Source organism: Loxodonta africana, chromosome 4, assembly GCF_030014295.1.
Source record: "Loxodonta africana isolate mLoxAfr1 chromosome 4, mLoxAfr1.hap2, whole genome shotgun sequence".
In the NCBI taxonomy this organism is placed as follows: domain Eukaryota; kingdom Metazoa; phylum Chordata; class Mammalia; order Proboscidea; family Elephantidae; genus Loxodonta; species Loxodonta africana.
In genome coordinates this window covers 140096594-140112938 of record NC_087345.1, presented here as the reverse complement: position 1 = coordinate 140112938, position 16345 = coordinate 140096594, and the positions used below count along the sequence as shown (strand labels likewise).

Sequence of the window (16345 nt, the reverse complement as noted above, 5' to 3'; positions counted from 1 at the left end):
CTATCACCCTGTCAGCCCCTGTGCCTCTCTTGTGGTGTGTCTGCCCAGCTCTTCCCTATCTTCCTCCTTTTTTTAAGAAACAAACTTTTCTTTGCCAGTGGTTTCAACATCCAATTGGCAAGATACCTTGTTCTTTGCATAAAAAGGTTAATGGCAGCTGCTGGAGGAAGGAGAAAGTGCCAGACTCTGTGAGAGTGGAGAGCAGAGAGGAGAGGAAGAAAGTGAGGCTACATAACAGTGTTTTTCTCATAAATTTCTTAGGACACACACACACACACAGATAAACATCATTTTCAAGCCCAGTCCTGATACAGACATACATTTATCTTCATGGCTCTGCAGTTCTTTTTTCTGGATTGCTGGTCTTGCCTCCCTCAGCCTTTCACACCCTGCTGTTCTTAGTTTTTTGGACAAGAGTCCAACATCTGAGCTGAGGAAACAAGTTCAAACACCACAAAAAGAAGAAAACCAGATCAGAAACATTCAGGCTGGGAACCAGAACAAAGTTTGTTGCCCTACAAAGAACCATTCTTCTTTTTTCTTTCTTTTTTATTTTCTCTCCCTGCTGCCCTGTATCCCCTGCCCCGCAACAGCTCAAATGTCCATTTGGCTCACTTGTGTGGTACAACAATCTGTGCAAAATGCATTCAAGACAGAAGAATGAAATGTCATCTCTGTGGCTCATGATTGATGCATTCCCTGAGTGAGGGAGCCGACTTACTGGTTTTGTGCTCAATACTCCCCCAGTATTAACACCCCTTAATCCACCACCTTGAAAAGAAAAGGGTGCAAGCCAAAGAGCAATTGATCAAAATTGAGAAAACAAACGGAAGAAAGAATCCAAGGAGAGGACCAGGTCTGAGCCAAGTTTTCTAACAATACTTCCTGAAAATTAAAAATGGGACTGAGTGCTGGGAAAGGGACCTGAAATCCAAAGCTCAATGACCCACAGAGCGTGCTGGCCCATACAAGTTCATTCCAGTCTGGTTCAGTCCCTGATGAGAGGCTGGCATTTATGGTGGGGAAAAAAAAAGTTTGTGCTCTAGGGAGAAATCCCATTTTTAGTATTTTAGCGAATCTGCCTATCATTTGAACTGTTTCAACCAGTTCAAAAGGAGATTGGAGGTTATGGTTTTCGTTTAATGTAAACTAACATTTGCATACAGCAAAATACACAGATCTTTAAGTGTACAATTGAATGAATTTTGATAAATATATACACCTGCGTGACTGTCTTCCCAATCAAAATACAGAACGTCTCTATCATTCCAGGAAGTTCCCTTGTACCCTCTCCTTTCAGTCAATCCATACTCTTATGTGCATTGTTCTAATTTTTAGCACCGTAGGGTAGTTTATCCTGTTCTTAAATGTCATATAAATGAAATCATATACAAATTATGTATTCTTTTGTATCTGGCTTAATATAATGTTTTTGAGATCCATTCATAAAGTTCTTTTTTATTGCTGAGTAGTATTCTATATATGATATGTAATAATTAAAAAAAAAAAAATTCTCCTGAAAATGGGCATTTGGGTTGTTTCCACTTTGGGGCTTTTATGGATAAAGCTGCTACGAACAATCTTATACAAGTCTTTTTGCAGACATATGTTTTCATTTTTCTCGGGTAAATAAGAACGGAATTGCTGAGTTACAGATGTTTGTCTAACTTAGTAAGAAACTAACAGTTTTCCAAAGTGTTATACCATTTTACACTCTCACCAGCAATGTATCAGGATGCTGGTTACTCTACATTTTCGCCAACATTTTATGTTGTCAGTCTTTTTAATTTTAACAGGATTGTAGCATTAATTCCTCATTGTTGCTTTAATTTGCATATATTCTTTTGTGAAATGTCGAAGTCTTCTGACCATTTTTAAGTATGTTGTTTTGTTTCTTTATTATAGATTTAAAAAATATATTCTTGACATAAATCCTTTGTTCAATATCCATATTGTGAATATTTTCTCCCAGTCTTTTGACGAACAGAAGTTTAAGATTTTGATGAAGTCTAATATATCACTTTTTTCTTTTCTGTTTAGCATTTTGTGTTTCTATGCCTGCTGAGTTAGGGTAGTTTTAGCAATATATGTGCCTCATGGCTAATATCTGAAACTAAAACACATTTTTTAATTAAGGCTTTAAAAATAGCCACTCACTGCTAATCTTTGGCTACAGAGGCTCAATTCTAGAACCAAAAATCTCTGCTTTACCTAAAATTCCAGGGCTAGTAAGATTTTAAAAATGAAAGTTGCAGTTTCAAAAATATTCAATCACTCAACACGCATGTACTGAAGGCTTAAAAGATAAGATGATCCGTATCAGATGTGCACAATGTTGACAAGCAGGGCGAGGTTGAAGAACCAAACACCAAACCAGTTGCCCTCGAATCAGTTCCGGCTTATGGAGACCTCATGCGCTGCAGCATAGAAATGTCTTCTATAAGGTTTTCAAGCCTGTGACTTTTCAGAAGCAGATCGCCAGACCTTTCTTCCGAGGCACTAAGTATCTGGCACTCAACCTTAGTTTTTTAAATTCTCCAAAATTCCTTTGAAATTTGTTCCACATTTTACAATTCCATAATCAGACAGTTCTTTTCTATATTTAATTGAAATATATCTTTTTGTAATTTAATATCCTCTCTATCCTCAAAGAAATAGAAAAAAAAAGGAGGGGGGAGCATCTCCTCACCATCAGGCAAAACCCTTCATCCTATAACTGAGGTCTATACCTTTAATCTTTTCTATGTAACCTGTCCTTTCTAAACAATGGTTTCCTTTTTATCACTCCTACCTTCCCCCTTTCAAGTTTTTCATCCCGTTTTTAAAATTTTTTTGTAGAGTTTAAGCTGTGATGTCACATTTAAACACAGTCCTAAAAAAGTGTTTGGCTGTTCTGCATTCCCTTTATAGTGGAATAATAGACAGTCAGGATTGGAAGAAACCTTAGAAGTAGTCTAACTCAAATCGTCTTCCAATCCTGAATTCCTTCTACAACTCAACTGAGTAGCTTCTCCTTTTTAAAATCTTAGTAGCCCTGGAATTTTCAGTAAAGTCTAACTCAGCAGGCATAGAAACACAAAATGCTAAACAGAAAATAAAAAAGTGATAAACTAGACTTCATCACGATCAAAGGATGATGTTTTTATGGACAGATCTAGAAAGTTTTCCTTTCTGTAAAACAAAATTTTTCCTCCATATCATGTCTACTCACTAGAAGTGGGTGGGTTAACAGTCTATATACACAAAACTCATTTCTTTACCTGTAACCGATTAGGTCATCTTCCAGTTACCTCTGGGTACTAGAAGACCATAGGTCTTCTATTTTGGCTAATATACTTCTTAGTATTCTCAATACTCTTAGGCTTCTCAATTTTCACAAGTGAATGTAAATCTTAACCCCAGATTCATGGCATTAAAAAATTTTAAACTTAAAAAAAAAAAAAAAATTTTTTTTTTTACACAGAAAAGTTGCAAAAATAGTACAAAGAGCTCTCATATCCTTCACCTGGATTCTTTAATCGCTAACGTTTGTTTTACTACGTTTGCTTTATCATTCATTCATTCTCTCTCTCATAAGATAAAGGTGTGTGTACGTATCTATTTATCTATTTCTACATTACAACTGTATCTATGTAACTACATACATGTTTCTTAATAGTTACATTCAGGTTATACGTTGCTTGGCAGGAACACCCACTTGAATTCTTAGTATGTCATATCAAGAAGCATACAGTGTTGATTTGTCCCATAACTGCTGATGTTAACTTTACTCACTTGGTTTAGTTGATGTCTGCCAGGTTTTTTCAATGTAAATTAACTAAAAGTATTTTGTGCTAATTAATTAACTGGAAAAAAAAATTTGGGAGGGGCAAAGAGACACTTTCAGACTATGGAAATACCCCGTTCCTCAACAAACTCTTACCCATTGTTTTTCATATTCATTGATGATCCTTGACCAAATCGTTTCTTACTACAATGGTTGCCAAATGATGATTCTCTAATTCCATCACCCTTCTACATACATTAGCCAGCATTCCGTTGTAAGATACAGTTTTCCCTTTTCCCTTTATTTGTTTATGCATTCATTCATTTATTTATACCAGTATAGACTCATAGATTTCTAATTTATTCAATGGGTTATTATCTATTGGAGCCCTGGTGGTGCTGTGGTTAAGAGCTTGGCTGCTAACCAAAATGTTGGCCATTGGAATTCACCAGCCACTCCTTGGAAACCCTGGGGCATTTCTACTCTGTCCTACAGGGTTGCTATGGGTCAGAATCCACTCAATGGCAGTGGGTTTGGTTTGGTTTGGGTATTATCTATTACTATCATGATTTGGAAACCCTGGTGGTGTAGTGGTTAAGTGCTATGGCTGGTAACCAAAGGGCTGGCAGTTCGAATCCACCAGGTGCTCCTTGGAAACCCTATGGGGCAGTTCTACTCTGTCCTACAGGGTTGCTATGAGTCGGAATCGACTTGACGGCACTGGGTTTGGTTTTATATATATATATATATGGAAACCCTGGTGGCATAGTGCTACAGCTGCTAACCAAGAGGTTGGCAGTTCAAATCCGCCAGGTGCTCCTCGTAAACTCTATGGGGCAGCTCTGCTCTGTCCTATAGGGTTGCTATGAGTCGGAATTGACTCTATGGCAGTGGGTTTGGTTTTGGTTTTATATGCATACACACACACACACACATATATATACACACACACATACACACTTTCTGGCAAGGCTCCCCCCCCCTTGCTCTGGATTCTGCATCTGGCTCATCATTGTCTGACCTGCTGATTCTGGAATTTGTCAGGTTAGGCAGCCCTGTGAGCCAACAGCCTACTGTCCGACCTGCTGATTGTGGGTCAGTCAACCCCTGCAACTATGTGAGTCAGGAGAAGCCTCCAGCCTGACACTTTATGCCTGACCCATGGATTTGGGACTTGCCAGCCTCCACAACTGCATGAGCCACTTCCCTGAGATAAATCTCTCTATATACGTTTATATATATATATATATGCTCGACTGGTTTTGCTTCTCTAGAGAATTCAGCCTAAGACAGCAGTTCCTCAAAAAGTTAAACACAGAATTACCAGCAATTCCACTTCTGATATATACCCAAAAGTAATGAAAGGAGGGTCTCAAAGAGATATTTGTACACGAATGTCCACGTAGCATTGTTCATAATAGCCAAAAGGTGGAAACAACCCAAGTGTCCATCAACAGATGAATGGGTAAGCAAAATGTGGTATATCTTTACAATGGAATATTACTCATCCATAAAAAGATTGAAGTTCTGATACATGCTACAGCATGAATAAACTCTGAAAACAGTATGCTAAGTAAAATAAGTCCAACACAAAAGGACAAATATTATATAATCCCACTTATATGAAGTACATAGGGTACGCAATTTCACAGACATAGAAAGTAGATTAGAGCTTCTCAAGGGGGAGAGGAGTGTGGAACGGGGGAGATACTTTTAATGAGTTTAAAATTTCTGTTTGGGGTGATGAAGAAGTTCTGGAAATAGACTGTGGTGATGGCTGCACATCACTGTGAATATAATTAATGTCAATGAATTACACAAAAATGGCTAAAATGGCAAATTTTATGTTATATATTTTACCACCATAAAAATTACAAAAAAATAAACAACTTAGAGGCAAAAGGAATAGGATCTAAATACTTAAGTCTTCAAAATATAATTTGTATATATCTTTTTACCTACAAACCAAAATATTTAAAGTATACACAATTAACTGTAGGTAGCCAAGACCAAATCTATATAGTCTCTGGTGACTACCTGACTCTGGCGGGTGTGTGTAAAATCACAACACATAAGATTTCTTTAAGCTAGGATACTTTGACCCAAAAACAATATTATGCTCCAAGCTGGTTACCACATTCATTTTATAACAGTATGAGCCACTGCACTGGTGACAAGTTGAAAAGTTGAAGTTTATTGTTGCAGGGAAATTGTGTTATACGGCACAGCAGTGTATGAATAAGATAGCCATAGGAGACTTATAAAAGTTTCCTCACCTCATTGTAAAGTTGAATACAATCATTTGCAGCTATGAGAAAGATTCCATACAGCAGTGTGGTCTTTCCAATATCTGCACCTGCGAATATCTGGAGTATCCTACCCTGTTACATCTTTCTAAAATTAAGGAATTGATGTGTAGCATGTATTTCAGTACAACCTCTTAAAAACATACACAATGTTTATATTAAACCCATTGCTTCCCCTCCCAAACATATAGGACCCACCAACATCCTTGAGCTCCATAAAAACAACTAAGTTGGAGATTTTAAAACCCAGAACTGTTTGGATTTATACTGAAGAGAAAAGCCATTGGTCTGAAAAGTTTCAGTTGAAACTTTCCCACAATTTTCATGTAGTTCTACAATACTTGACCTAAGAACTGATGACTCAAATCTTCAAATAAATGTTAGTTCTATGTTAGCTAGTGTCAGTGCTAGAATCATGGAGACACTAAACAAGCGTTCTTGCCCAAGAGTTGATAAAAGGGCTTGGTACAGAAATGAGGGTACCTTATGTATGAGGAGAAGTTAACAGTGCAGTATGGGAAACCTAGTGAAACTGGACCTGTACTTTCAATAACAAACTGTAATTCTGGAAGATAACAGATACTGGTCAAATATGGGAGTCTCCTAAAATAGAGAAGATGCTTAAATCAGAAACTGAACTTAATAAAACCTTTTTCTTAACGCTAGGTCAAGCCACTTTGTGCCATAATTCCATTCTACGTTGGTACTATGGCAATCTGTTTCTTCAAATAAAGCTTCTTTAGAGCTCTTGGATCATATGTGAAGTGGTATAAGATTCATATCTACCTGAGAAATTTCAAAAATGTCTCTTCTTCCAATACCAAGTGACTAGAAGGGCCTGAGTTCAGTAAATAATGATGAACAGAAAGATAGTCTGAGCAGCATGATACCATATATTTCAAATTTACATCACACTAAACAATACTGCATATTGTTTATGGAAATATATATGTGTATTAAAAAGTTAAAATATGACTTGGAAAAATACACACCAATTTAGGACAGTGGCTGGCACTAGAGGAAAAAAAAAAGTTAAAATATGACTTGGAAAAATACACACCAATTTAGGACAGTGGCTGGCACTAGAGGAGGAAGAAGAAAATGCATCTGAGAAAGGGTATAAAGAGGACTTTAACTACGTTTAGAATTAAAAAAGGATCCAAGACAGATATGGCAAACTAATGTTTGTTAATTCTGGATACAAAAGTGATGTTATATTAATCTCTGTATTTTTCTGAATGTCTGGAAAAATTCATTAAAAATTATCTGGTACATACAGAACAGTGTGTAGCGTGTAATTAAGTTTAACTAAGAAGCCAAGGATTGGAAGAAAAAATAATTTGGTACACCACACACAAAAAACAAAAACAAACAAAAAAACAGCCTGGGAATCAAAACTGAAACTAACTGTATATATATATCATATAAAAAATGGCAATTTAGGTGTTCACAAAGAAAACCTTACTCTGGGATTCTCTGCAAAATATTTTTGTGACTCCTAAAATATATATTTAAGATTGCTCTCTTAAATCACAAGATGGATACAGAATGACAGGAAACTTGGAATTAAGAAAACCCAGATATGACCAGAGATGTAGGACCAGAATTTTCCATGCTTAAGATTCTGGATGGAACAATTCCAAAGCAGATGACCAAGACTGATGTAAGGCTCATCAGGCTAGTTCTTACTAAAATATTAACTGAAAATAATTGCAGATAATAGCAATAACAACTATCATCTATATACATTATAATTTTCACACCCAATTCTCACAAGGACATTATTATGCCCCTTGAAAGATAAACAGTTAAGACAACTAAGATCAAAAAGATACGAAGTGGTGAAAGAATGCAAATCCAAGTCTATTGACTCTAGAACCTGTGTGCTTAAACTTCCATACTACACTGAAGATGGCACTAATACCATGTGACACTAATGTCTGTCATCCATGTCCCCATCTGTCCATTCCAATCCAAATTAATACATCATATCCAAAGAAAAATTCTATTGGGCAGTTCTACTCTGTCCTATAGGGTCACTACAAATTGGAACTGACTCGACGGCAAAGAAAACTCCAAAGAGTATAGAATTTGGGGCAAACTTATACAACTCAAAAGTTAAAAAATCACTTCTATGAAAAGATTCAAGGCAGAGGCTAGAAAGGATTTCATCACTTTTACCTGCTATCTAGTTATCTGTAACTGTCACTAAGCTACAACAGGAAGATGGATAGGTTGAAAAAAAAAAACAACAAAAAAAACCCTCAATATTTATGTGGGGCTAAATAACCTTCTAATTCCCCAAATGGGAACATTTTACTTGACGTGAATCAATGCCAGTTTGGTCAATTTTATAACACCAGGAATAAAATGACATCAAGTCATCAAATTTTCTAAACAAACCACTATGGAATTCTGAGGCAATGATAAGACTTTACTTCTAAATTCTTTTCTAGGCTCTGCCTAGGGCCTAGCAGTGATTTTTAATTTTTCAGTTTTATAAGTGTGACCAAAAACTTTATATGCTCTTATCTCTGGATTTTTAAAAAAGCTTTATTCATCTTTCCAATCTATTTGAACTATTTTTATTCTTTATAATACTATGGGTTGTATAAGAACAAGTGCCAAATGTGCAACTGTATTAAAAAGAAAAAAAAATGGTTTATGGAATTGAGAAAGCTTAACTAAGTCCATAGGGAGACTCTTTGATAAAGTGATTCGTGATTGAAAGTAGGGTTCTGATATTCACTTCCTTTTAATTCACCACTAAGAGTATTTGTCAGTGACTATGTTAGGTAATTTAGGTAATGTTATCTCATTAAACCTCATGCAACTCTGAAGGGCAAGAATTATCATCCCTATTTCAGTGTTGAAAAAACTGAGGCTCAGAAAACGTAAGAGGCGAAAAAATTAAAAAAAAGATTAAGAAACATGCTCAATGTCCCATAGTCAGAAAGTGACAGAGCTGGGCTTTGAACCCAGATATGTTTGACTCCAGTGTCATTATTTTTCATACTATGCCACTCTGCCTGTGTATGTGTGTGTTTAAAGATGTGAGAACAATTCCTCTGAATATGCCCACTGAATTTTATTTCTACTTGGTCTCCCTTGGCTTTTCAAAAAGTCCACAGCCCCTATCCAGATAAGCACAAATTAAAGTACCAGTTACATATCAGCACCTAGACAGCATATGTAATGAGTTGCTTTCTGCATTCCTCTTCTGTATGTATTCTATACAGAAATGTACAGAAAAAATATTGAAGCATAAACTTAATATACTCCAGCTGTCTAAGTAAGCAGAATCTGAGGGACTTGGATAAAGAGAGCTTTGTATAAACATGTGCAAACTTTGTGTAAGTAAGGGCCAGGAGATGCTGGAAGTCTTAAAATAATACCCTTTGTGCATTTACCTTGCAAGATGACAATAATCCAAGTTTATAACGAGTTTCACTTCTGCTTAGAATATAGAAAGCCCTAAAAACATTGTTCCCATCCTTAATAACAACAACAAAAGGCTGGATAATCTACAAAACCGTAACTTTTTGAAGCCCACTGGAGAGCAGAAGTCACAGGGTAATGAGGTGAACCGAATTTAAGGGCGATACGCCCATCTTTGGAGGAAGAGGTTGCGATTTTAAAAGTGGGTAGGAAGAAAATAGATAAAACTTAAACTTCTTAAAGTCAGAGCATGGGCCAGCTTGACAGTTTAGAATCACTTGGAGCTACAGACACAAGGCGAGTCTGCATCCGCTATCCAAATCTTTTCCATCAGCCTCCACTGAGTGTTTGTGAGAAACACTGGGAACAGGGCAGGAAACGTGAGAGCCCTCCTTCTATGGCACAGGTGTGTGGCGCCTGCTGAAGTTTGAGGGTGGAGCAGGAGTACTAGAGAAATTGATACATGCTTTGAGCACTGCATGACCACAGGTGGTCACCGACAGCCATGAGAGGACAGACACACAAAATCCAGACACCCAGGACTCTTCTTTCATATGAAGCAAAAACCATGTGTAGGGGCAAGAAACTCTTCTGTGCCTACAGTCTAATTTCCTCTGTGGGGATATGGCACGAAAACAAAGATGGGCTGCCAGTAAAAAAGCGGTAGAAAACTTACCCTAACTCCTTGCACTGATACCAGGAAAAAGCAATTTGTTATTGGGGAAGAGACAGGAAGTCCACTAGTCCCCAAGATTCTGAACTGATTCAAAGAGAAGTCTGGAATTACTAGAGAAGGGGCTGGATATCCACCTGCAGTCTAGACCTTTCATTGGGTAGTAGACAGATGGTGTCTTGTTGTTGGGGGCAGGGCAGGAACACTGAGACTGAGGCTGCCTAAGACTGAGGCTGGAGCAGGAAAATGAAGAAACCACCCTTGTTCCCATCATGAGTCTTGCAGTGAGTCACAAGTGAGAGTAGTCTACTGCTTGGAGGAGGGCAGGACCATGAAGAGGTGCTCTCTGTGGTGCAGGCATGCAGGACCTGCTGAAAGTTGAGAGTGAAGAAGGAAAACTGAGAAAAATTGTCACTTCAGAACTCACATTAAGCATATGGTAGTGACAATCCACTGCTGGAAAATTTAAAGCCTATGGTGCAATGAAGGTAACTACAGGAAAAACCCAGTTCAATTACTAACTTATCTGACTGAGTCCCCCACACTAATGACCTGAAAAAAGAAGAGGAATGTGCATTTCTAGACATAAATATTATTTACCACAGTCTCTGTTCTTTTATATACAATATTTAACATTTAATAAAAAAATTATTAGTAAAATCACAAACATCAAGTGAACTTGAAAATAGATCAGTAGGAGTTATTCAAATTGAAATACAAGAAAAAAAGTGAGAAAAAACTAAACAAAAACCAGAACAAGCATCCTAGAGCTATGGGATAATATAAAATAAGTAAGAAAGATGAATTTTAGTCCCAGAAGGAGAGGAGTGAAAGAGGCAGAAGAAATATTTCAAGAGATAATGACCAATAAGCTCCCAAAATGAAACAAAAGATAACAAAACACAGATCCAAGAAGCTCAGAGAACCCAAAACAGGATAAATACAAAGAAAAGCACAACTAGACACATCACTGTCAAATGAAAACCTGAAGATAAAGAATCTTGAGAGCAGCCAGAGGAAAACAAAAAGAAAAAACAAAAACAAACAACTATGCAAATAACAGATTTCTTGACAGAAACTATATAAGCTGGAAGAAAATGGAACATCTTTAAAGTATTAAAAGGAAAAACAAAAAACAATCTGCCAACTTAGAATTCTATACCCAGAGAAAAATATCTTTCAAAAAGAGGTTTATAAAAAAGACATTTTTATAGATAAGCAAAACATAGAATTCGTCACCAGCACACCTGTACTACAAGAAATTTAAAAGAAAAGTTCTTCAGACAGAAGGAATTTGATATGAAATTTGGATCTACACATATACATACAAGATAAAGGTTGTTAAAATGGAAAACATGAGAAAATATAAAAATATTATTTTCTTCTTTTTAATCCCTTTGAAGATATTTGATTGTCTAAAGCCAAAACAACATTATACTGTGGGGTTTATAACATACACAGAAATAAAATATATAAGAACAATAGCATAAAGTTTGGGACAAAGGAAATAGAAGTATGCTATTGAAAGGTTCTTAAATGATACATGAATTGATATACTATTTCTTCAAGATAGCCTATGATAAGTTAAAGAAGTATCTTGTAAACCATAGGGCAATCACTAAAAGAAACAAAGTGCACAGCTTATAAGCCCCTGTTGTTGCTAGTTGCTGTTGAGTCAGTTCTAACACCTGCGTGGAAGTAAAACGGAATCATTAAAAAAAAAGTCAATGAATACAAAAGAAAGCAGGGAAAGAGTAAAAAAAGGAACAAATGACATATGAAACAAACAAAACAAATTGGAAGGTGACAGATTTAACTACACTACATTGATAATTACATCAAATGCAAACGGTCTAAACACTATTAAAAGACAGAGATTGAGTGACTGGATACATGCTGTGTGCAAGAAACTCAGTTCAAACAAAGACACAGATAATTTAAAAACAAATGTACAGAAAAAGGTTTAACATGCACACACTAATCTCAAGAAACCTGGAATGGTTACCTTAACAACAGATACAGCAGATTTCAGAACCAGGACTATTACCAGCTTTGAAGACCATTACTTAACGATAAGAGTCAATTCATCCAAGAAAACAACAATCCTTAACGTACACGCACTCAATAAGAGCTTCAAAATACATAAGACAAAAACTGACAGAACAGGTAAGAAAAAGAAACATATCCACAAGTTTAGTTGGTATGGTAGCCAGCCTCTAAAATGGCAAAGAAAACAAAGCAATTCTGGGAACTCTTCAGATGTAAGGCTATATTTTTAGGCTTTTATAGGCCAGGCAGGAAACCCTGGTGGTGTAGTGGTTAAGTGCTATGGGTCCTAACCAAAAGGTTGGCAGTTCAACTCTGTCCTATAGGGTCGCTATGAGTCGGAGTCGACTTGATGGCAGTGGGTTTGGTTTGGTTTTGGGTACAGGCCAGGCAATCCAGATTACAGGGTCAAGGCTCAGGTGGAGAATATTCTCCTCCAGTTTCTGGCATTATCAATCACAGGCTGTCCAAAGCTATTCAGTAGCACTGAGGAAGCTGTCTTCGGTTGCCTAATATGCAAATTATCAGCTAAGTATCTGGTAAGTATTCTCCACAGACACTGCACTGTTCTAGGAACTTTAGAAATACATGATATGGTTCTGATAATGAAGAAACTTATAATCTAGTTAGAGAAATAAGAATTATAAATACAAAATACTTATAAAACAACTACAAAACTATGCAGAACTCATTAGAATTCATTCACTTATTTATGCAACAGTTACTGAACAAGTATTAAACAACCGATATGATCAATTCCTGGAGAAGGACATCATGCTTGGTAAAATAAAGGGTCAGCAAGAAAGGGGAAGACCCTCAGCTAGATGGACTGACACAGTGACTGCAACAACGGGCTCAAGCAGGATGGGCAATGTTTCGTTCTGTTGTGCACAGGATCACTAGGAGTCAGAACCGATTCGACGGCACCTAACGACAACAACATGGTGATTATTCTAAGATAAAAGGGATATGGTTCCTGCCTTCAACAGGCAGACAGCTTAGAATGGGAAAAATCAAACCAAACCTGTTGCTGTTGAGTTTATTCTGACTCACAGTGACCCTACAGAACTGCCCCACAGGGTTTCCAGGGAGCAGCTGGTAGATTCAAACTGCTGACCTTTTGGTTAGCAGCTGAGCTCTTAACCACTGTGCCACCAGGACTCCAGAATGGGAAGACAGATAAGAAAAAAAAGTAAGTGTAAGTACTAAAGGTACAAGAGATGCCCAAGAGTAGAAGTGGCACATTCTGCCTGTGGTTTCAATAAAGAATGCATAGGAGAAATTATGTCTGAGCTGAATTTTCAAACATTCCTATTTAGGCATTCCCCAGGGAGACAAGGTGGGGAAGGGCATGCATACCAGGCAGAAGGATCAACGTGAGCAGAAGGACAGAAGTATGAAACAGCACAGCCCTTAGGGAAAGGAAAAAAAAAAAAAAACCCCAAAACTGTAAGTAGTTTGGTATGTTTCCAGGATAGAGTGAGAGAAGGTGTGCATTTAGTAATTAGGTCAAATGAAAGGCCTCGCATATGCTGTATGATGTAATAAGGAGTATGGACTTTATCCTGTCTGCCTGCCTTCCTCTTCCTGTCTCTCTTAATCATTCATTCATTCATTCAACATATATTTATTAAGCAGCTACTATCTGCTAGACACTGCTCTTGGTACAGAGGATAGAGCACTGAACATGACAGACAAGGCTCCTGTCCTTTCCTCATGAAGGTGGTATCAGGGACAGTGTGGTGGCACTGAAATGCATTGAAGATAGAATTGAATAATACAAATGTCAGGAGCAGAAGGCTCTATGTCGCAAAAACATAAATGTTAATACACACAAAAATAAACCAACACCTATAGTTGGCAGTGACTTTTATGTGTCTTGGGCTTCAAAAACTAAAGTCAAGCCTTGATTGCAATACTTTCACAGGTAAATCATTTTGCACTGCGAAAGGCCATCTTTGTCAATACCCAGCATTATTCCCTTGATTCTTACTTGGGGTAAAAAAAAAAAAAAAAACAACCCATTGCTGTTCAGTTGGTTTTGACTCATACCGACACTATAGGACAAAGTAGAACTACCCCATAGGGTTTCCAAGGCTGTAAATCTTTACAGAAACAGACTGCCACATCCTTCTCCCTTGGAGTGGCTGGTGGGTTTGAACCATCGACCTTTCAGTTAGTAACAGAATGATGTAACCACTGTCCCACCTGCATTCCCAGGACGCAGAAAATTGGTTGGTTTCTGCACCAATCTGTAGCAGCTATGGAGAAGCTTATAGAAGGCGGTGTTAGTTGTTATGTTCCTTTAAAGATGACTTAAGTCACTTATTTCCTAGGTTTCCCAGGGGATACTGCTGAAGATTGCAATTTCACACACCTCAAACAATAACTTCAGTAACTAAAGTATAATCTCAATCCAGGGATAACATGAAAATATTAGCAGAATTCATGTATGACAACAAAATTGTTTTGACGACTGCAGTATCTTGATTGTAATGTAATATGCAATGTATTGATGAATTCTTGATTTCAGTTATTCAAAATTTTCTGGAAATGTCTTAAGTTTGAAATTTTCTATGCTTGGTTTCATTTCGAAGATTTTTTTTTTTTCCTTTGGAAAGACTGAGTTAAGTCCACCCAGGTATACTTTAAATACAGGACTGAGCGAAAATGTTTTTTCCATTTTAAGTACAAGCTGTTTTACAAACAAACAATTTAATGCTGGTTAAACTTTCATACATCACCATGGTTAGTTCTTTAAGAAGCACTCATTTCCTGCAAAATTTTGAAGTAAAAATCTCTAAAATGAACTACCATGTGCTGTTTTCAGTGGAATTGTTGCACTTTACTACCTGGTTAGTAACATCTATTATGAATTCAACTTAATTCTGTCCTTTACATTTTTCTCTTTTAAAAAAGAGAGAAACAGAAATTTCTATGATAACATGCCAAATTAGAGAGGTAGGGCTTACCTTTTCATATCAGCTATATAAAGTATAGTGAATAACTAGGCTGTGAAATGTCTACTATCAGGTAGTATCCCCATGATGAGGAAGCAAACGCAACCTGAGGGCCTTCCAGTTTGCATTTCTTGACTTATGGTTGCCGTTATCTTTAACATTTAACACAATTTTCCTTCACATACTATGAGTTAAAAAATGCTTGTTGTTTCTGTTGTGGGGTGCTGTTGAGTCGGTTTCAACTCAAAGCAACCGCATGTGACAGAGCAGAACTGCCCTGTAAGGTTTCCTAGGTTGTAATCTTTACAGGAGCTGACTGCCAGGTCTTTCTCCCATGGAGCCACTAGGTGGGTTCGAATGGCCAAGTTAGCAGCCAAGCACTTACCTGTTGCACAACCAGGGCTTCTTAAATAATGCTTAACAAATAGAAAATATTTAGTTGGAAAAGAGAGTATAACTTTACAATTCTGATGAAGAAACTTTAGTAAATTTACAATACCTGTGTCATTTCTTTAGTCTTTCAGTTGGTTTGATTATTGTCTATAAGGGATTGGAGTATCATCAATCTCTATCTCTGAATGAGGAACAAAATCCCCCAAAACTAAACCATTGCCACTGAGTTGATTCCGACTTATAGTGACCCTACAGGACAGAGCAGAACTGCCCCATAGGGTTTCCAAGGAGAAGCTGGTGAATTCGAACTGCCAACCTTTTGGTTAGCAGCTGAGCTCTTAACCGCTATGCCACCAGGGCTCCAGGAACAAAAGGAGCTTAGAATTAATGTTTGTAAAACTGCTCTCTCTATTTCTTTCACTTTTTCCATTTGTATTTCTCAGTGTTCATTCAATTTTCCATTCCTTCGCTTTTCATATTTACTTTCTATACTCATCGTCAACCCATTTTCCATTCCTTCACTTCCCATATCTACTTTCTATCCTTATCTTCAACCCATTTTCTCTTTGTTTCTTTTATTTGTGATTGTTTCTCCAGTTAGCCTCTCACTTCTTTAGTGGACTAGAAATCAGAACATGACAAAGATAATTTTTTAATTTTTACAGGCAACAATAAAGAGAGAATGCCGCATGGGGGGGCAGTTAGTCTAAACTAATCCATACTTAAAAGTATGTTGTAATTTACAGTTCCCTAGTTTAGAGAT

At 37.1% G+C, this 16345-nt stretch overlaps 1 protein-coding gene across 9 annotated transcripts in view; it reads right to left on the bottom strand.

The window, feature by feature from the left end:
* The window catches only part of ERC1 (ELKS/RAB6-interacting/CAST family member 1), a 528761-nt gene that overhangs the window by 25853 nt on the left and 486563 nt on the right, over positions 1-16345 (bottom strand). The gene's annotated exons all lie outside the window — the stretch shown is intronic.